This window comes from Aythya ferina (genome assembly GCF_964211825.1).
Source record: "Aythya ferina genome assembly, chromosome: 4".
Taxonomy (NCBI): domain Eukaryota; kingdom Metazoa; phylum Chordata; class Aves; order Anseriformes; family Anatidae; genus Aythya; species Aythya ferina.
This window is the reverse complement of record NC_140300.1, coordinates 36,890,816-36,913,255: the sequence shown is the minus strand read 5'-3', so window position 1 is coordinate 36,913,255 and position 22,440 is coordinate 36,890,816. Positions and strand designations below refer to the sequence as shown.

At 35.7% G+C, this 22,440-nt stretch overlaps 2 long non-coding RNA genes across 2 annotated transcripts; both read right to left on the bottom strand.

The window, feature by feature from the left end:
* Positions 1-1,137: 1,137 nt before the first annotated feature.
* On the bottom strand, positions 1,138-20,305 carry LOC311436266. The gene is made up of 3 exons (XR_014692708.1): positions 20,257-20,305; positions 4,302-4,542; positions 1,138-1,631 (listed from the first exon to the last, which is right to left on the bottom strand). It is a non-coding gene; the product is annotated as an uncharacterized lncRNA (long non-coding RNA).
* Positions 17,347-20,155, bottom strand: LOC311436268. The gene is made up of 3 exons (XR_014692710.1): positions 20,125-20,155; positions 19,731-19,828; positions 17,347-18,811 (listed from the first exon to the last, which is right to left on the bottom strand). It is a non-coding gene; the product is annotated as an uncharacterized lncRNA (long non-coding RNA).
* Positions 20,306-22,440: the final 2,135 nt, after the last annotated feature.

Here is a 22,440-nt window from a genome sequence, read left to right as displayed (position 1 = left end):
AGACCAGATTAATTCTAGGAATTTATTATGCATATTAGTAAAACACATGGCCAGATTGTTACCATTGATTCTAATATTAAATGGCCTTTTCTTTCCTCAGTTGCCTGTTCTTTTTACCTGCCATGATTTTTCCTTTCCTTTGCAACATTTGCCTCAGTTGTGTGTGGGCTCTCCCCTCCATTATTACTCAGTGGGGTTATATTATTCAGTCTTAATAAAAGACCCCACAAGCCTTTCACTCCAGTAGCACTAATCACTTTTATCATTCTACTTTCAACCTTTTTATTAACAAAGGCTGTGCTGACATTTGCAATTCAGCAGAACAGGAGATCAGTAGATCAAAGTAGATCAAAACAGATGGTGCTGAGCACACTACATTGCCATCCTCACTTTGAAAGTTTCAGAGTTTCACTTTAGATTACACAAACACATGTGCTGTGCACCACGCAATCCAAGCACACACTTGGCTCAAGGCAGTCTGAAGGAGCAAATGGTTTGCACCCTCATATTTCCATTACAAATAGGAGAGCATTTGGTGAGCTCTGACATCCTATAAAATAAATAATTTCACACACTCGGTGTGAAACAAAACCTGCTTTTCGGACCAAATAATGAAAACTAAACTGGGACAGGCAGCGGACAACACTTCAAAACACTTTCTCCAAACCGAAATACTAACAAACATGCAGGCACACTAATATAACACCAGTAAAACATAAAAAAAAAAAAAAAAAAAGGCTTCCAGATTGTAAACATCATGACTGTAACAAAGAGATAGATACACTACTATTAACTCATGTAATTTTTGGTGTTGATTTGCTGTTTTGGAAGTTTAACCTAAGGCCATAAACCTTACATATATAATGTGTGTGTGTGTGATTTTTTCAATTTGGTCAAAAATGTCATTGGTACTAGTAAATTGCCTTTCATGCTGGCCATTTTGTGATTTTGGTAATGACTATTACATAAATTTTGAAAATAGTACACTTTCAAGCTTATTGACTTATTCAAACTATTCATAATTGCTTTACTTTCATTGGCATCTCTCTTATTTGACTATAGCAGTTATTTTTAGTGGTAAAAAAAAAAAAGAAATCTCCTTAGGACTCAAAACACACTTGCAAACATTGAGAATTATAATTTTTACTTTAATAGAAATTTATTTTCTTTTGCTCCATTTTCTGAAGTACAGGGTAAAGCCATCTAATAAAAAAAAATGAAGCTACAAAATAAATTTGCAGCTTTTTTAATCCAAGTTTTGATTCATCCAACTGTTTCAATCTCTGCTTTTCAGTTTAAGAGGAAAAAAAAATCAGCAGTATAGACTGCTTAGTGTTGCTATTTTTGAAATAAACATTGCAGATGAAACTCATTTTTATGAGAGGTAGGTAGCTGACACCCAAGAGCAAATTAATTTTTCTCTTCTTCAGTAACTGGGAGACTCCAGAACTTCAAGTTGCAAACCAAGGCTGCCCCTGGTTCATCTGTAAAGTCTATCACAACTTGTCAGTTCAAGTATGTTGTGAAATATTCTAGATGAACTTCAAGAATATTTAAAAGCTTCTAACATTTTTGTAGATGGTGGCAGATGAACCATGGAAGCGGGTTATATTCAGGCAGCTAGCGTGAACCTGCAATTCAATAAATCTCATTAGTTCTAGTGACAATGTTTGCTAAATAATTTATCTCTGAACAAATGAAAAGCTTTGGAACTTACCACAACAGCTTACCAGAAATCTGGTATTGTGTCATACATAATGTTTTTTACTGCATTGGTACTATTAAAATAGTTTTGCACAAGAATCCTAAGTAGGATGCAACTCGTTTTCTGTTCAGGTCAGCTCATTCTGACCTTGGTGGATACAAAAGTGAAGTCTTTTGTTTGCCTGATGGCATTCACAGTCACTTTGCTTATTTCAGAACCTGTAGCACTGTTTCCCCATTTTTAATTTAGTTGCTATGGTATTTTCATAGTAAATCTCAAAATGCATGTGGTTTTATTACATGTAGATAACTGATGTTTTCACCCCCTCCTACCCTCCCATTTTTTGTTGTTTTCAGAAATGTAGAATATAAACAATTGTTACAGAGATTATTATTCATCTGTTCACAAGATCCGTGTTTAATTTTCTATCTCAAAAAAGAAGAGTATTTTATTTTTACAATGTCTCTATGTATAACTACTTTGACAGAGCAAAAACATGCCTTTTTAATGACCTCTATGTAACAACCAACAGTATGTTCATTGCATATAACAGATCCAAGTAGATTACTTACATGTGAAGACTAGTATGAAATTGAAAAATGTCACCCATTTTTCAATTCAGGTGTTCTCAGAAGCCTGCATTAATCACAATTGCATAATAGATTACTGAAAATGTTTCAGATCCCCTGAAAGCTATTTGCAAGGGTTTATCCAGAGTCATAAACATCTAATTTGTTGATAAGGTGTATCAGAAACCATACAAACAGTTCTTCCCCACAGTTTAAAATTTGATTCAATAGTAATAAGAAAATTTAGTCAGAGTTAGAATGTCCTGATACTTTTCTTCTAAACAGAAGGACAAAGAAGGTTTCAACAACCATTAAATAAATTACCATAGTACGGTAATGCTATTACTGAAATAATACCATACATGAATAGAAATTTGAGTGTGAGTCTTACAAATAACTTCAGATCCTCTGGATATTTCCAGTAAGATCAACCATAACCTAGAACAGATCCACTTGAAAGTAAACATTTTCTTTTTCTGACTCATATGCGGGAAGATGCACCATTGGCATGTCTACAAAAATATAAAAAATTGACTTAGTCAGAAAAGAATCCAAAATTAAAAGTCCATGGTTTACTAAAATGCAAGAACAACAACAGACCCAGATTTTCAGCATTAATCAGAATAGTTCCATTGAGGTCCAATTTATGCTAGCTAAGAATCCAGCTTTCAATTTAATGATCTCATTGGTAATGAAGCAGGAAGATGGGTTTACAAAAATCAACAGCAAGAAAACAGAAGAAAAAAAAGAAAGAAACACTCTGGCAGCAATCGAGCATTCATAACTGAGCTAATGTTCAATTACTGTGAAACACTTTATGGAAATAAATGTTAGTTCTACATGAATCCCAAATTAGTTTATTACAATCAGTGCTATTAAAATGATTAAAATAAAGTGTTACTAATATGCCAAACAACTGTGATGGCAGTTTCATAGAACTAATGGTTAATATCTATCAGAAATAAAACCTTTTTTTTTTTCCTGTAGTAACTAAACATAATGATGTGTCTAAAGCATTTGAAATTATGACATTGATGATAATTTTATTTAGCCTTAATAGGAATGAACTTTATGCAATTGTAAAATACATTATCTAGAGGTTACTTAAGTAAAAACAAAACTACTCTTACTAGCTGCTTTTTGTCAGCATAAAAGTACATGAAAAATCATTATGCCATCATTACAATCACTTTTTTTTCCCCAAAAACACAAAGTGTTTATGATTATATTGGTTTTGCTTAGAAATGTATTGGTTATTATGTTAATTTAATTCAATGGCTTAAGCACGATTTTTAAAACCTGAAATGACAAGTTTTTTAAAAAAATTATGTACTTACACGAATATACACTATTAATAAATAACAGTTCATCTTGACAGGGGGCTAGGGAGGGAGGCAGACATGAAATCGTGTTAATCTGTTCAGCCTCAATATTTGAGCCTGAAAGGCCTGAAATATTTGAGCCTTTTCCAACAGAGAATAACAAATTTTGGTTAGAGCATAATGTGTAATTTTATTAGCAAATATGTTTACTAAGCAGTGGTACAGATTCCACAGCCAGTGATGAAATTTTCCTAATGAAAAAGGTTTTATTAAAAATATACACATATAGAACTTAACAAAAGATGTTAAACACTGCACATCTATGCAGTCAATGGTTGAAGCAGAACTATGAGGACAATACCTACATACATCCATTCATATTTTTTTAAAGATCTGCCTTTGTCACAAAAAAATAGAGACTATTAAACATTTACTTTCCTATCTAATTTGGAACTGTGCAAATTTAAATACCATCCTTTTTAGTGTGTGCACAGAGTTCACAGCAAATATTTAAGACCTATTTGGACATCTTCAGAATCATTTTCATCTCCCTGGTAGTAGATGCTACTAGGATCTGTTCAGCTAACTATTTCATAGTCTTTTTTTTTTTTTTTTTAATAGCTTTACTCAGTGTAAATACTGCAAGTGCTCTGGTAAAGAAATGTGACAACTTCTGGCCTTCAGTAGCCACCTAACAAACCTTACCTCCTATGGCAATTTCTTGGTGAACCATGTTTTTTAGTTCCTTGCTCTGATATTTGAACTGTAGTTTCTTGCTGCTTTTACTTCCACAATTATTTTAACAAGTACTCTTACTTTTTTTTCTTCTTGACCTTAAGAATTTTCATTCTGCCATGGTTTCTTCAAAAAGCAGCCTTTAAAAAGTTACCACATGAGCAAGCATGAAACCTTTCCCCCTTTGCTGAGTGGAAAGTACTTCAGAAGTCTGTGAAACAGATGAAAAAGTGACTAACAGCAAAACTGTACCATTTTTAGACAAGCTCTCTGAAAGGACAGATGTCTTATATGAGCCTGCTAAAGTCATAAAAACAAAAGTGACATTAGATAAATACCCTTCTTTCAGCAAAATTCACTTCCCACTCAATAAAGAGATCAAGTGTTCACTTAAGCCATCATGAGCATCCCACATAAGAATTAGATGAGGATGGCAGATGGATGAATGCATCAAAGTTTCCACAATCTTCGCATGCCAGGAAAGTCATGTCTAACCTTATTCCACAGTCACAGTTGATTAAGAGAGACTGGAAATGACTACAGAATGAGACAAGTTGTTACAGGCGCATGACTGGGACCTCAGTGTCCACAGTACTGATTAGCAAGTCAGTGACATCCCACTGTTCCAGCATGCTGAAGGAGCTAAGAGATATGGGCACTGCTTTCTGTAGGCATTGGCACCAATTGTGAAAGGTGGATTTCCTGATCTGTTACCCTCCCTTCTCCTATTAGTATACCAACCTCACCTACTTTGTACAGCATGAAGTACCTCTAAATTTTTTCCATTCTCTGCAGATTATTAGTTTCCCTAGGTGATGAAGAAACACTTAGTTCTGTGTCCTGTGGTTTATTTTTAAAGCCAAACCACATTCACTGACAGGTTAACAGTTACAAACAAGTCAAAACCAAACAATTTTGAGGGAATCTGAAGTCACGAAGACTCACCTTTTTAAAAGGCTTTTATCCAAGTGGTGTCTTTTGCATTAAACAATAACTGAATAGAATACTTGCTTCTTGAAGCACCAGCTGAAACTCAGGACCCCCAGCTTGCAGGTAATTGCTAGTCTACCAAGTCATACCATCTCATCTGCTCTTTTTCATATTGTAAATTAATTATTTGCTGTGCATTGACAGATTGAACAGAAGACACATTTCAGCTACTGAAGCCCATCCATAACTGCCAGTTAACATACTTGACTGGAAAACAAGAGATGTGATTCTCTGCTGCTTCAGACAGAAAGTAAATCTCCACTTTCTGCTGAATTTTGTAGATGCTGAAGAAGGTAATCTCAGCACCACTTTTCCTTGACTTGGAAAGGTTGCTACGATTCAGCTTCCAAGACAGGAGGAGGGTGAAATGAACGGATAGACTGTAAGCCTAAAGTCCAGTCAGGAAAGTGCAAGATTTATTATCCCAGGAAAGGTGAGCAGGCATTGAGCAGGCTGTCATGCTCCACACCTACCTGCAGAGGCTGAGCTCTAAGATTATCTCTTTCAAAGATGTTTCCCTGTCTTTAACCACTGTTCATTCAAGATGTCAGAAACAGGTCGTAAAAATGACCAAAAAGATAATTTTGAGCATCGTAGACTTAAAATAAATAAATAATAAAACCAGACATCCAATGGCAGCAAACCAACTTCTACATCTTTTTCAAATATCCTCTACCAAAAAAAAAAAAAAAAAAAAAAAAACCAAACAAAAACAAACAAAAAACAAAACAAAAACAAACAAACAAAAAATTTTATTAAAGGATTGAAGGAATGATAAATAAATACAATACAGAGCATAGCAGGCTCTTCAGAAAGTCTAATTCCTGTATAGTGGAAACTACATGTATATTCACACAAATACATTTTACTTATAATGCAACAATTATAAGTATTTTTTTTAAGTGGTTACAGAAACAAAGATATATATATATATATTAATCTTAATTGCAGGAAAGGGTAAAAAATCCTACAATAAGTATCACTGATAAAGTGTGAGAGATGGTTTACTTATGTGTTTGTCTACATCCTCAGATTTTGTGTCCTGTCACTAGGTTTTATGTATTGCTTTTTGTAGTAACAGAATACAGAACAATTCTAAAATTGAGCTAACCAGAACACAGTACACCTGATCACTGTTAGCAACGACTGTATGTTGGAGTTAAAGAACTCTGTTTCCAGACAATATTCAGATCTAACCAGTACAATCTATTTCTAAATGCAGAACACACAATATTTTTTCTTCATGCTTAATGCTCTTGAAGTTTAAAATTGCCTTGTAAGACAAGTGTAGTATACTGAAAGTGATTGCAAATTGCCAGAATAGAAGATTCCAAGTACACTTCAAGAGCTGTTCAGACATACCAAAAGCTTTGAAAATTGTTTTTCATAGAGTTGTATTTATATATATATATTTAAACAAATCATATTCTAGGATTGTTCTCTGAGAAGTTTACACTACATATTTTCTAGTTAAAGACTATTAGTACTGCATAATAATGAAATACATAAAGTACTGGGGTACAGAAAAATGGACTTTGAAAACTGAAGAGTTTTCAGGATTCAAAGTATCCTCTACAAGGAATAATAATAATAAGATGAGTTATTTTGTAACACATAGAGGAAAAATGAATTAAAATGAATAGTCATTAGGACAAATTTTCAGAACAAAGCATTTTGGCCTTAATGTAAAAAAAAAAAAAAAAAAAAAAAAGAGCATATATATGAAATAACATTCTGTAGTGTTGAAGTTCTCTTTTTCCTCTTCCCTAGTGGTTTTGTTCAAAATGATGTTTAGAGAAAGTGTTTCATTAAATATAAGCTTCTCTTCCCCCAAATCCAATTTTCTCTCAGTCAACACCAACATCATTTTGGGAGTTGTGATTTTTATTTTTTTTTTTTTAATACCTTGTTATTGGTATAATTCATATGACAAGCCACTAACATCAGAACATACATTTGCCATTCTTATAACAACATTAACACTTAAAAACAGACCATACCTCATCTCACAGAGGAATAGAAACAATAGCACACACTCAGAAAACAGAACACAAAACACTTTGTATGGAGACAGATTTAAAGCTAGAGGTTGAACATAGCTCTCACATCTCATAGAAATAGTCCAAGCAGTAGGACTTCAGTCAGCTGTAGCCCAGTAAGTACATTTTTTATCATTGCTAGTAGACATTGCACAGACCCATGCCATGGGTTGGCATGGTCTTGCTCTGGCTTTAGCTGCAATAACTGCTAAAGTGGGCAAGTGACCACTGTGGGCACTGGCTCCAGCAGAGCAGAGGGCAGGGAAGGCCTCAAACCCTCCAGGCCAACCCTGGGGAATCAACACAGCCCCATACCACCCACAAGGTGCCGGTGCAGCTTGCAGACCTCACCTGGAAGCCAGGGAGAAGGGCACATGCTGGGATGAAGAAACAAACACAAGCAACTGAGAGCAAGCAGAAAGGGACAGCTCTTCTCCCACCCCACACTGTCAACCTGCAGTTGCTGTGACACCCCTCACACCCATCATACTCATAATCATCAGCCTTAGGAAAGTTGTTCACAAGGGTGAGCCAGACAAACACTAGGTATGCTCCCTTTTGCCTATATTTTCTGTGTAACAGTTCTTAATCTCCATTCTCCACCTCCTCCCCTCTAACACTCCATTCTCCTCCCCCCCAGTTTCTCTGGACAATGTTAAATTATTTGTACTTCAAATAAAGTTTCTTTCAAACTACCATTTTCTAAGCTATTAAAGGATAATGGTCTTTTGCGTCCTATAGTAAGTAGCATTTTGTACCAAAATAACCAGTAAAGTTATTAGAGGGAAAAATATGTGTTTTTTTTTTTTTTTTTTTTGAGTTGCTTCCTGATGGATCATGTGGCAGAAGAATTTCAACTTACCTTATTCCATTTTTAAATTAACTTTACAGAATTAGATAACAATGAGGAAAAGGTACCTATACTTTAGAACATTAGGCAAAGAAGAAATTAGCAGCAATCATCTTGAGACACATTGTTCTTTTTTTTTTTTTTTTTTTAATCAACATCTTTACACTTAAGAGCTAACAATCCATAAAATTTTGATTTATTACTGTTGAGGAAAAAAAAAAAAAATCTGTTTAAGAAAATAGGTTGCAATGTCAGGTTGCCAAATTGTTAGAAAGAATTAAGATAAAATCATAATAAATCCATGGGAAACATCCTTAAAAAAAAAAAAAAAAAAGTCTTTTAAAATGCTAGCATTGTGTTATGTAGCATTAGTAAAATTGTAATTCAGAAATTGAGAAAAAAACAGCAAAAATCACCATGTAAAGTATTGTGGATGGAAAAATATTCTGGGCTTTCAGAATTATGAAATATTTTAAAGAAATAAATGAGGGAAAAAATAATTTTATACAATTGCAATAAGCTTTTCCACTGTGGAAACTGTGCTATTCTCAGCAGTAACTGAAAGTAAAAATAATTATTTCTTGCCAAAATAAATTCAACTTTCCATTTTATCATTCCAACAGTTTTATTAACAAGATAACAGCATTTTTTCTTACAACTTGGAAAGCAGAACCATGCAAATTAATAGCTAATTCAGATTTAAAATTAATGAGCTTTACTGTGTTGATTTTTTTCCATTTTCTTGAATAGTATTTTCTTTAAGTAGTCTTTCACATAATGCACAATCTTATAAGTCCCAATTGAGTAACAATGAAGTCTCGTTAGTCTTTGTCACCTCATAATCATTCATGCTGCATTTTAAACAAGCAACATAAATTGCTGCCTTGGGAAATTATTTTGGAGTTATGGAAGAAATATGTGCCAGCTTAAGTTGTAGTTTGTTCTTGTAAAGCAAGAACATATTAAAGAAGTTTTACCATGTGTACAGAAGTGTTTTCTCATTATGATTTTTTTCTGCTAAATGTGGGTTACTTCTCACATACGTTAAAACCTAACTGCCTACCTACTTTGTAACAGCTCTATTTAAAACCAACATTTTTCACAGAGGTGATAATGTCATATATATATATATATATATATTCATTTTTTAAAAAAAGTAACAGCTCTTGCAGTATGAAACTGTTCAGAGAAAAAAAAAAATCAAAAGAAAAAAACATACAGAGAAAATTCTTCATGAAAAAGGAGTTTCACAGGACAAGAGTTTATTTTGAGGGCTTCCTTTAATTTTCCTCATATTTCACTGTCAAATTATCTCCTTCTGGCATTTTGACAGCAAATATAATGAAATCAGACCCATGTTTGTTGACCTACCAATTAAGCAAATTTGACAATTAAATGGAAATTTACCTCCAGGCAGAGGGCCAGCACAAATCTTACATACCACTTCAACACCATTTTTGACTCTTTGAGACTAGATTGTAGCTAAGTGATATGTATGTCTCACACTGCATGGATTAACCCTTAATGGATGCTGTCATTTACATGAGGATTCACGTCTTATCCTTCAACAGCACGCATATTGCTCACTATTTTGTTATTAGCTTTAATGCTACAGGGTAAGAACGTGTTTTTCCAAATCTAACTACTCCTAAATGTGGAAAGTAATCTACCACCATATATGATACCAGCTCACTGTAAATAGGGAAGGCACTTCTTTGAGTGTTGGAGCAAGAGCAGCTAGACGGCGTTTTTCACAGAGGCAGAGCCAGAAGAGTAATTATTCTTTTGTTTAACACAGAAAACATGCAAGGTGAAGGTGTAGTGTTGCAAATTCATAAAACTTTTAAGCAAAAGAAGCATTTGCTTAAAGCTTCTACAATCTTGCAGATCATCTAAGACATGCTTGCATCTTAGCAAAAGTAGCTTGAGGTTTATGCACACCCTAAAGATATTTATCTCATAAAGATAAAAGACTGAGACATTGTGCTGTAAGAAGATCCCTTTTGGGGATTCTTTTCCCTCAGTGTTTCCTTTCCTATACAACAGTACAGCTGAACAGACTAGCTGATTGAAAACATGATTTGTTGGTTCTAAAAGAACAGAGCCTTCATCAAAAAAAAAAAAAAAGTCTTAAAACAGACCAAAGAAAATGAAGAAAGCCCTATGGTCTAGATGTATATCTCCTTTTATTCCATTTTAGCTGAGATAAAACTCTTCATTTGTAAGATCTGAACTTCATAGTTTATCTTTTGACAAAAGAAACAGTTGGCAGTGTTGTATCTCAAAATGGTCTTACAGTCTACTTCAGTGAAAGCTTTAAGTACAGAAGTGTTTATTGAAATAGAAATTTCTGTAAACTCAAATGCACAGTTGTATTCTCTAATGAAATATTTAACCCAAGATACAGCTGCTTTAGTACCCAGCTGAATGACTCCAATACTCTAAGCCTAATGATTAGCTTTTTCCTATGGAAAAAGAGAAAGGTGGGTTAGATACCATCAAAGTTCTTAATGCCATACACCATCCCAAGCACTACAAGGATTGTGTGTCCTGAGAGACAGTTGTATTAGACATGCAGTTTTGTTACAGGAATCTGAACTGCATGTCTTCAGCAGTAAGATATAGGCCCCTGTAGCCCAGAAGTTCAGGTTATGACCTATGTTTCCTCACAGAATTTTATTTTGTGGAGCCTAGCTCCCACCTCAACATGCAGACTTTTGGGTATTTCAGTCTTCAGCAGCTAACTCCAAATACAGTAATACTACCTAAAACTCCCGGAGAAGTTCTGCATTCCATGAAGATTCAAAATGTTTAGAAGACAAGCTGAATTCTGAAATCACTTATTTTCATCTTGGATTTACCCACTTAGAGATTACTTAGATACCTAAAAGCCTTCATCAATCTGAAAGCATTAAATAAAAAAAATAGTGGATGCTTTTTCCCCGATAATCTGAAAAACAAAAAGGTAACAGTATCAGGTAACAGAAGGTAACCCAGTTTAACATGCTGATTTGGCAGATCCTGTTACTAAAGCTTATGCAAAGGTGAGTTCTTATACCAGGAAAACTACAAAATCCCATTTTTCTGTTTAACTTTTCCATTTAACATCCTAACATGGTGGTTGTGGTTTTGTAGACTGTGTTTATTTTTTTATTCAGCTACTTAACGTAGGCATGAGAAGCAGATTGAAAAGTCTCCTAATGGAGATATCTTCCACCTTTAATCACTCACAGCATCAAGACAACCTCCAGCTACAGACAGTGATACCAACGTACATGAGAATTGACCAGGAGGAAGCTTTCTTGATGAAAACTGATTTTCTGTGTCATCCCTTCCCCTTGTAGAAAACAAATATAAATCAATGAAGTATGTTATTACAGAGTCATCTGGGTTGTAAGAGATCTCCAAGATCATCTAGTCCAACCTCTGACCTAACACTAACAAGTCTTCCACTAAACCATATCACTAAGCTCTAAATCTCAACATATTTCAAAGACCTTCAGGGATGGTGACTCCACCACTTCCCTGGGCAGCCTATTTCAATGCCTAACATCCCTTTCACATGAAAACTTACAAATAGAAATACATATTTTCACCTCTCATTCACCTATGAGCTTTTCTTTTGCCTTCACAGGAGATATAGGTCCTTAGTTCCTTCTCAGTCCTTAAGGCTTAAAAGGTAGAAGTCAAAGCTTCAAAATAAGCACTTCCAGTTCTGCACCAGGGGATGTGGAAAGGCAGAGACTTTAAGATCCCTAAATCACAACTGGAAAACTTGACCTGCTGTTAGATTCTGTGACATGGATTTGGGAAGCTCAGAAAAAAACTAGTTCTTGGCTTAACTCTACAGTGTTACCTGTAACTGTAAGAAAAAGCCAAAGCTCAGAGCTGACCCTCCCCAGCCTCATTCTGTGAACACTTCAAAAAAAAAAAAAAAAAAAAAAAAAAGATTTCAAAAGCTTACATTTCCCAGCAGAGCAACGTTGATTGGTGAGAAAGCAGTTAGATTTTTTATTATTATTTATTAAATAGAAAATTTATTTGAAGAGTTATGGTCTTGTGAGGTACTTACTTGAAAGAAAATGTATTCCATAAGATGGTTCAGCTGGACAATTCCTTTACTGACTGTAGTCTAAAGGATCTGTTCCTGACAAAAGTGACATTAGTTATGTCACTCCTATATTCTTAAACATTTGCAGAAGAAAGTTTTCAAAGAGATAAGTATCCCTCTTGAAATGTCTGGTGAAAGAGGAAAGAAGTATCTTTATACAAGAATTTGCAATTATTAATTGGCTTCACTTTTAATTAGTTAATGATCCAATTCAGCTGTGATCAAAGCACAACAGCTAGATAATTCAGGATAGAAAATGGAGTTAATTTACTTAGATATGATACTACTTTTCCTAATGACTTTACTTCAATGGAGTTTCAATTAGTTATTAGGTTATTTTACTCATTAGTCCAACAAGATGTCTGCAGGCAATTAACATGTCACTCCTCATGAAAAACAGAACATGTTTTTTTTCCAGAGGGATGTCTAAGGTTTTCATTACAGAGATTGAAAAGAAGTTTATGGAAAAAAATAGACATTTATTTTTGTTTATAGAATTATAGAACATCCTGAGTTGGAAGGAACTCACAAGGATCATTGACTCCAACTCCTGGCTCCACAAAGGACACCCTATATCTGGGAGTGGTGTCCAAACACTTCTTGAACTCTGTCAGACTCAGTGCTGTGACCACTTCCCTGAGGAGCCTGTTCCAGTACCTAACAATCCTGTCAGAAAAGAAGCTTTTCCTAACATCCAGCCTGAACCTCCCATCACAGCTTTACACCATTCTTTAGGTCCTATCCCTGTCAAAGAGCTCAGTCCCTGCCCCTCTACTCACCTTATGAGGGAGCTGCAGGCTGGCATGAGGCCTCCCCTCAGTCTGTTCTGCCCTGGGCTGAACAACCAAAGAGCCTCATATGTCTTGCCCTGTGGAGCAATTGCCATCTTCGTAGCCCTCCTTTGGAGGCTCTTGAATAGTTTTTAATTTCACTCTTACACATTTTGGTGCCTTGAACTACACACAGAACTGGAGGCGAGGCCACACCAGCACACAGCAGAGTGGAACCACCACTTCTTTGACTGGCTAACAATGTCATGCTTGATGTGCCCCAGGATACAGTTGGCTTTTTTGATGCCAGGACATTCTGTTGAATCATTCAAGTTGCCATCAACAAAAATCTTCAGAACACTTCGCACAGGGCTGCTCTCCATCTTCTTGTCCCCCAGTCTGTACATATATCCACAGTTGTTCCATCCAAGATGCAGAATCCAGCACTTGCTCTTGTCGAACTTTATGTTCTTGGTGATTGCCCAACCTTCTAATTTGTCAAGATCTCTCTGCAAGGACTCTCTACCCTCAAGGGAGTCAACTGCTTCTCCTACTTAACTATCATCTGCAAAATTACTCTATATACATGAGTCCTGCATCCAGACAATTTATGAAACCATTAGAGAGGACTGACCCTAAAATGGATTCCTGTGGAACCCCAGAAGTAGCTGGCTGCCAGACTGATGTAACCTCATTTAACCCTTTGATTCCCTTTTGTATGGGGATGACTAATTATTTTTTCATGTACAATTGGAAAGAGCCTCTTTTTCATACAAAATTTAGTTTTCAGTTCTGCTTGCCAGACAAGGCTTTGCCTTGCCTAATCAAACAGACAACACATACTTTGAACTAGAACACACATCAAGACATCTAGGTTTTATAATCCAGTCATTGTCTTAAGCAGCTGCATTTCGCTAAGCAGTGATAAACCCCTAGGAACAGTTCAAAAAACAGAAACTATAGCAATTATTCAATCAAAATTTATTAAAATATTGAATTCAATGGACACACCATTCTCTAATACAGCTATAAAATTAAGGATTTTTTTTCCTAGTGAGTAAAGATTTCCTCCCCCCCAAAGCTGTGTATTTAACCTCTTCATTCCAAAGTATTTTATCTTTGGAATTTTCTAAGTGATAACAATATTGCTATGTATTCTACCATTAATATCTGGAATGATTGAGCCAGATGTCATTTGCAGCTATAAGCCTAAAATCATCAAGAAAAGGTTGCTTACTAACATGTTTCCTGAGCACACACTTTCAGAAGACAGCTTCCAACATATCAGTCTTTATATTACAATCTCTCCTTAGAAACAGAAATACAAGCTCTTTACTTTCTCCTTAGCCAGAGGCCCAGGTTGTCTAATTGCATTCCTCCAACAGTGAATAGGAGAAAGGATTTCCTTTCCAAGTTGTTTATTTATTTTTATTCTTACAGTAAACCCTAACTAAAAGCCCTTACCCAGTGATTCATGTAGGCTTCCCCATAACGAGCAGCATTTGAGTGTGAGCAGTTTCAAAAATCTGACCTTTGTTCCTTCATTGTGTGTTCAGTACTGATCTCTAATCACACAGCATGAGAGGTAGCTCTAACATTCTCCAATTGCCATACTGCTGTAGTAATTACGTACATACTAAATCTCACTTCCACACCAACTTGTGTTACCAAGCTGAGAAAATAAACCCCTCTCTTCAAACCTACCTATTGCATGGTGAACTATAGAGATTTATATTAGTTAAAAAAATAACACAAGGACAGTGGCAGGTCTTTTAACCTTCTTTCTTGATTTAGCATTTCTCAGTGGTTCCTAGGCTCTAAAGTACTCAACACTCACAAGACACAGTGCTAGAAAGTAGGATAAGTAAGGAAAGGGGAAAGTTTCAGCTGTGGATTTGCAAATCTTATTGCTTACAGGATAAACAATGTAGATTACCCAGACATACTGGCCCTGGAGAAGTCAGGCAGAACCGCTTACTGGAGAGAAGCAGAATTAGCTTATCCTTCTAAATGTATTTCCCAAGAGACAAGACCCCACAAGCTTCATCAGCCTTGCAAAAGTGCACAAGAATGGGTCAAACCAACTCAGAGGAAGAAAAATGAGCCTGACAGACAGTACTACTGGGGAAGACAGCTGTGGAGACAGCAAGGCTGACAGGCTTTTTTTATTGTTTTGTTTATAATGGTAGTTTGATAAAATAGGACAATCAAATAGAAATGCACAGTCATTCTCTGACTCACTGAACCCTCTTCTCTTATTTATGGTGAGATATGAGGTCAATTCAGACAGGTTTTAGTTGATGAAGAAAAGCTGCAGGGAGGATTTGCTTGATTCCAAGAAACAGCAACTATCATCGTATTAGAAAATTAATTGCCACATCCTTAAAATCTAACAAGTTCCCAAAAAATCTGATCTCTAGATAGGCTTTAAAAAAATAACAAAAAACTCCAATACAGAGTATCTGACTTAATTTTCTAGACATGTATTTAGGAGGGATCCTCTGCTTTTGGCCCAAATAACATCACACTATATCCTGTATTCAGAGAATTCTTAGTTTTATTTACCAACAGAAGACTCATACCATTATGACCCACCTGCAGAAAGTCAGAATTTCAGAAGTTTCTGGAAAGGTGAACCTACATTGAAGATTTTTCAGGAATCACAAGACTAAACTTTTTTCCTCTTGTGTGTCCAGTTCAGATATAACTGTCATATGACCACAGCAGTAAGAATTTACATTTAATTCTTTCAAAGGAATTGGCCTAGAGTCAGAATGGCCATCTGTGAAATTCCAAGTAGCTATGTGCTCAAATAAGTGTTTAACAACATTGTCATGCCATCAACATCCTTTAAGAAGTCTTTACTGCATAAAGTAATTACTACATTCTTCAAGCAACATTTAGTACCTTGCAGGAAGAAAGCGAAGGTTTAGCTTTCAGGATGAGAGGACTTTGAGTATAAATGATCATTTTGAAGAAAATAAATAAATGGTAATCAAAGAGAAAATTTATTGTCTAGCAGCTAAGCGGTTAACCACCATGAGGAATTTCCTGATCCTTTCTGCCCCAAGTGCTTCTGCAGGGGCTTTAAGCTCTTAGGAACAGCACGTGCATTACTATTCCTGAACTTTAGACCCAACAACCCTATCTGAATATCTTAGGTTCTCTCTGTGGTGCAGAATAACCATCAGATTCCCCCCTCTTTTTTTCCCCCCCCATCCCAGACCACTACAATTGTGGTTTCACAAGCATTTCTTCCACAGGCAGAACTTACTATTCACATCATCTTCTCAACTGGCCCCATACATCATTATGTAAGGGCAAAGGGTCAGTCAGTTAGGGAATGATGCTAGTTAAACGTAATCTGACAAAAAAAAAAAAAAAAGCATTTTCAATGATGTGCTGAAACAAGTGTACTTCTACTCACTCTCACTTTCTCTCAAAAATAAATCAAACCCCCTATGTCTTCTCCTCCAGTTTCTCAAAAGACAGGGAGAGAAAAGTGGACTCTCTGAATATGCACCTTCCAAATATGGAATTTTTTATTAACCAATTTCTACCTCAAGCTAAAAAGAGTCAAATCTAAATTTTCCCTATCTAGAAGAATACCTCAACCACTCTGCTATAGCCACTTCGAAGAATTTCAGCCAAGTGGCAAAGGTGATCTCCTTTGGAAAAGAGCCCTTACACTTTGAAGTGTTCAAGTCTTATCTTAAAAATGCACTAAATAAGTGTGCATGGAGTCCCTACAAAGTCTAAAAGCAGGTTGGAAGTGGTTGTCCCTACAAAAGAAACAAGTAACACCACACATCTGTCAAGACTAGACAATGACTGAAAAATCCTCTCAGGCACTTATCTCTGAGCAATTGCTTCTGAACAGCATGTAGTGTCATGAATACAGTAAACAAGAAAGCCGTAAGTAGAAAATGAGTTCCAATATCAAAAGCCCCATCATTATGAACTCTTTGGAAGACAAAAAGAGCTACGTCTCTCTTTGATTCTTTTTCCACACACACAGAAAAGTAACCAGCAAGAGGGAACAGCCAGCAGCATTATTTTGGACAGTTTCTAATCCTGCAACATTTGATATGCTTAAGCTTTCAGTTAGCTCAGGCAGAGAAAGCTAATTATTAAGTTACTACAGAAAACAATACAAGAATACAGCACTCCACAGACACAAAACAGACACATATGGATATGCTCTTCAAATGGAGAGTTAGAAAGGAGCATAGAAATTGATAAACCAAGGGTGAGCCTTTTTTTTTTTTTTTTTTTTTTTGAGGGAAGAGGGAGAGAAGAAGAAAATGATATATTTGCAGATAAGATCAGACCGGATTTGATCTTTCAGACAAACTTGTCATAGTAAGTTAACACTGACAAAGCAGCTCAAATTACAAAGAAAATAAAGTTTCTTTAGCTAACCTTGAAAATTCTGTATGATAGGTAAAATTCCCTGATTACAGAAATTAGAAGGAAAAAATTACAGCTAGAAAACCATTAACATTCAGCATCTAAGCAACTGTCTGTTCTTAAGAACACAGTAAAAACTGCACATTTTTAACCATAAGATTTAACAGGGTGAGGAAGTATTAGGGTGGCTCCTTACTTCTTTCTATTCTGGAATTCACCTTTCTACTTTACATTCATACTTCATGATTACACAGAGATACAACATATGAAGGCTTTCCCAAGAGCAGAGTCCACTGACATGGTATTTCCTCATGTTTGCTTTTGATTAAAGCTATTCAACATTGAAAAAGTAGTCATTGTACAGATGCTGTATGAATAACTTCAGCAGTTTTGAAGACATCAGTAAGGAGTAGTGTTGAAGCTAGTCAATGAACAGAACACTGAATTCTTCAATTTATTAACTTTTTTTAATCAAGGTTCTACCAAATAATAAAATACAGACAACAAAACAACTGGTAGAAGGACTGCATCAGAACTCAAAGAAAAAGCTGCATGGTACAAACAAAGTAAGCTATTGTATCTTCTCACTCTAAAAGTGAACCTGGATCAAGTATTTACTCTCACATAGGTTGTGCATCACCAAGTCACAACAGCAGCCTTATCAGTTAACACAGAAGTCATGTCCTGTAGCTTCATTTTGAAACAATTTCAAAGTTAATTGGAAGTGAGTAATTATTTGTACCTAATGAAAACTTATTGTCTTCTGGAAGTAGGCATATCGATTCTTTCACTGATGGACAGCTTTTAATTTCTAGGATTTTTGTGGGAGTTCAGGCAAACTCAAAATATTGTTCTAAACTAAGCCAGGTTTCTCTGCTACTTCTTCCCTCTGCTCCAACATGGGTCCTCCATAGGCTGCTGTCCCTTCAGGGTGTACCTACTCCAGTACGAACTCATCCATGTCCCACTGTCCCTTTGGTAAAATAGCTCCTCTGCAGAGAGCTCATTCATGGCCTGCCATCCCTCTGCGTGTGTGGGTTGCCTGCTCAACCATGGAGCACATCCTGTTTCAGCCTTGGTGTTCTCTCTGCTGTTTCCCACTCAGTTTGTTCTCTCCTTCTCTCCCTGTCCAGTGTTTTCTGTTCTTTGTTAAATCCCTTCTCATGGAGGCACCAGCAGCTTTGCTAATGAGCTCAACTGTGTTCTGGGCTAGCTCCACTGGAGAGCTAGCTGAAACCAGCTGTGTTCAGCACAAGCAGCTCCTGGCATCTCATAGACATCAGTCCTGCAGCTCTCCCTGCTTGCAAAACCTTGTTATGTAAAACCAATACCAATGTTCATTACCAAAAAAGCATTTTAGTAGGCTTTTCTTTTATATTTATATATATATATATATAAAAATACAAGTTTGATGCAATACTAGAAATAGTGCATATTACTATAAGTTTAGCAAATGGATAACAAGGCAGACCATAGGACTTAAGACTCAAAAACCTTGGAAAATAGTCACCAGCTGTGAGCCTATTTTCCCTGGGTCACAAACAGACTAATTTAATGCAGTGAGTAATTCATATATAATGAAATCTAGTTTATATATTTTTTTCAGCTTAGTATTAATGCACAACATTCAACCTCTGACTGCATTTTAAGACTACAGGTGGCCAACCCATTTCCAAGAAATCCTGATGCAAGGACAAAAGGTGAAATCTGTTTCCAAACATTCACGTTTTTTAGGCTTGGAGTTATAGGCAATTTTTACTCCAGAGATAATCTAGCTCTCCACCACAAGACCTGTGCATGAATTACTTCTTTTAGAAATCCCAGTTAATCTTTTTCATTATGGAAAAATCTCAAGGTGCAGACCTAAATCTGATAAATCTTCTCGTCCCATTTCTGTACATTTTATACGTTTTCTAAATCATTCAAATTTTTTTTTGTTGTTTTCTATTTTATTAATACTCCCCTCATATCTCAAATCAGTGAGTACAGTATTATGAGAAGCATTAGGTATTTGCCTATAACATCAAAAGAATGCAAGTTAGGAGACTAAAAAAAAAAAAAAAAAAAAAAGAAAAAAAAGAAAGCAGAAGAACCTGTTGCTTTGAGCCAGTCATGTATTTCAGCAAGAAACTCTACAAGAAAAATGGTTCCCTCTGCTCACTCTGGTTGTGGGAACCTCATTTCTTGTTACCAAAACCCTATGAATAAAAATGAAGCTGAGTCTCTGACCTTTATCTTCTACAGAGGACCATAAAAGTCTTTCATCCTGTTCAACTCATCAAAGATACACTCAGAACATTTGACTAAATCTGGCAACAAACCAGGTTCTGTAATAAAATATAAATCTGGTTATATTAATATAAGGCATCACAGGCCTTCAAAAGAAAATCATTAGGCTGCCTTATGAAAAAATCAAGCACTTAATGTTAGCGATACCAAAATTCTGACTGTAACCAAGAAAAAAAAAATAAAAACAGAAGTTTCTTTACAACAACAGCTACTTTCAAGCACAAGTTTTGGAACAGCACCATTATAATGAGAATATAAACTACAGCAAAATTTCAAATGACTCTAAAATTATATTACGTTAAAAAAAAGCTAAGAGCTCTAAAAGTAGATTTACATGCATGTATAGCAGACAAGAAAAAGAAACCACAAAACACTTAAAACACAAAAGCCTATATATTATTCATTCTCACTTAATCTTATGTACTTCTCTCAACAACCACCTTTCATTTTGTTTTTGTAAACTTACCTGATGCTAGCAGCTCTCTGAAGAATTAGCTGGGCTTGCTGGGAAACTAGACACAAGCTGGCAAGCAAGAGTACTTATTAATTAGACCCCACCCAGGAAAGCTAATTGCATTAATTGTGTTAATGCAATTAATTGCATTAAGTGTAGGGCAGAGTAAGGTTTCTAGCCAGGCACCTCTACTTGTGAAAATAGTTAATGTATTTTCAGGGGAAAAGAAAAAAAAAAAAAAAAAAAAAAAACAGATCTGAAAAATAAACAGATTATCCTCTCACTCTATTATTAAAATAATCTTCATGTGTATTCTGTAGATGCAGACCAGCTTATCTGTCTAGTTGCAATTTTCTGTGAACAAGTATCTTTGTACTAAAACATAAACTTTGTTAGGCTTGAGAAAAATGCCACTGCGTTAGATATATCTGTGCTTCACCAAGTCTTGTGATATGATGATACTCATGGGAGATGAGTATTCTTAAGTCTTAATCTAACTAGAGAGGTGGAAGAGGTGAAAGAACAGTTAACTAAGGAAAGCTCAGGAAAAAATATGACACTGTGTTGTACTGAAAGGCAAAGCATAGGGCCGAAAGGAGATTAACAGTGGAGGTCCTCTAGGCTCAGCCTGGTGAATTGATCTGATGTAAAATTTTCACTTGAGCATGTAAAGCAGAAGAATGGCAATGACATGACTTGATGATTCAAAACTATCAATACACAAAATGCTGAATATTATCAAAATAAAAGAGTGCCTGAGAAGTAGTGGGTCAGATTTAGAAGTGCAAAGTGCAGTGTTAAAAAAAGTACTATTAAATAATATGAACAAGGTCCCAGAGTTATGAAAGGAAACTGAGAAGGCTTGGAGTATTTATCTTCACATACTGAGAAAATGATTCATAAGTACATATTACAGAAAGATGGCATTAAGCAGACCTTCAGTAAGATGAGTGTGAAAACGTAATAGATTAGACCCTAGAACTGTGCTTTCACATGTAGTTTTAGGTCAAACTGCATCCACCTGTTAACCCATCCACCCATCAGGGCCAGGCTGGTTGAGGCCTTGGCCAACCTGATCTGGTGAGTGGGTGGCACCCCTGCCTATGGCAGGGGGGCTGGAGTAAGATGACTTTAAGGTCCCTTCCAAAGCAAGCCATTCTATGATTCTATGATTAACACCAGTTTGCTAAAATGCTAGAAATTTTGAAAACAGGTTTTAACAGGAAAATACTTTTCAATAGCTTTTACTTCTGTGTTGTGCATATTTACAACTTTCTTATAGTAAACACATTTTCACTACACAACTACTTCTATCCTGCCACTTACTCTTCCAGAAAAATAAAAAAAAAAACACTTTCATACTGCAGGAATGGCAAATGGTTCTGTATGAAGGCTCTCTAAACTACCCCTTCCAATAAAGAAGCATGTTAATGTCATATTTTAGCTACTGACAGTTTCTATTTCACCATGGCTTTTGGATGCTCTGTCTGTATAACTCTATTATATCCGTCCCCTGCACCTCAGCTCAATTCTTTGCTATGGCACAAGACAGAGTATTATCCTTCTGAAAATTACCATCCAGCTTTAAATTTCAGGGCTGTCATATGCAATATCTTGAATGCAGGGATTAGCAAAAGTTCCTAGTGAGGTTCAGAGACAATACCATACAATTTTTATCAAAAAGATTTAACACAGCATTTGGAATCTTTCTTAAACTTGCTTTCAAATAAAACCTTACAGGTAATAAATATACTAGGGTTTTCTTACATATCAGAGGCAAAATGAGGAGTACATTTTTCCGCACTGGGTTACAACACAGCATTAAAATGTTACTGTGTTTTAATACACAAAGGTATACGTATTTGCTACTAATTTTTCCAGAGATGATTTATCATTCTCTCTGGTGTGGCCCTAAAAGATATTTTATTCTTTAGCACCTGACAAGAACAATCACTTCTCCAGGCTTTTCTACTCAGGAAAGCTGGCATACAGTCAGCCTGAGTAGGGCTTTACAGAGCACTAACTGGTCTTCCTAACTGCTTGCATGGATATTGTTACTGCAAAGTACAAAATAATAATAATATAAAACCAAACAAATGAACAAAAAACAAAACAAGCAATCAACAAAACAAAATCAAAACAAACAAAAAACACAAACCAAAACAGAAGTAGTTTAGAATAGCTGATTAAGTTTAA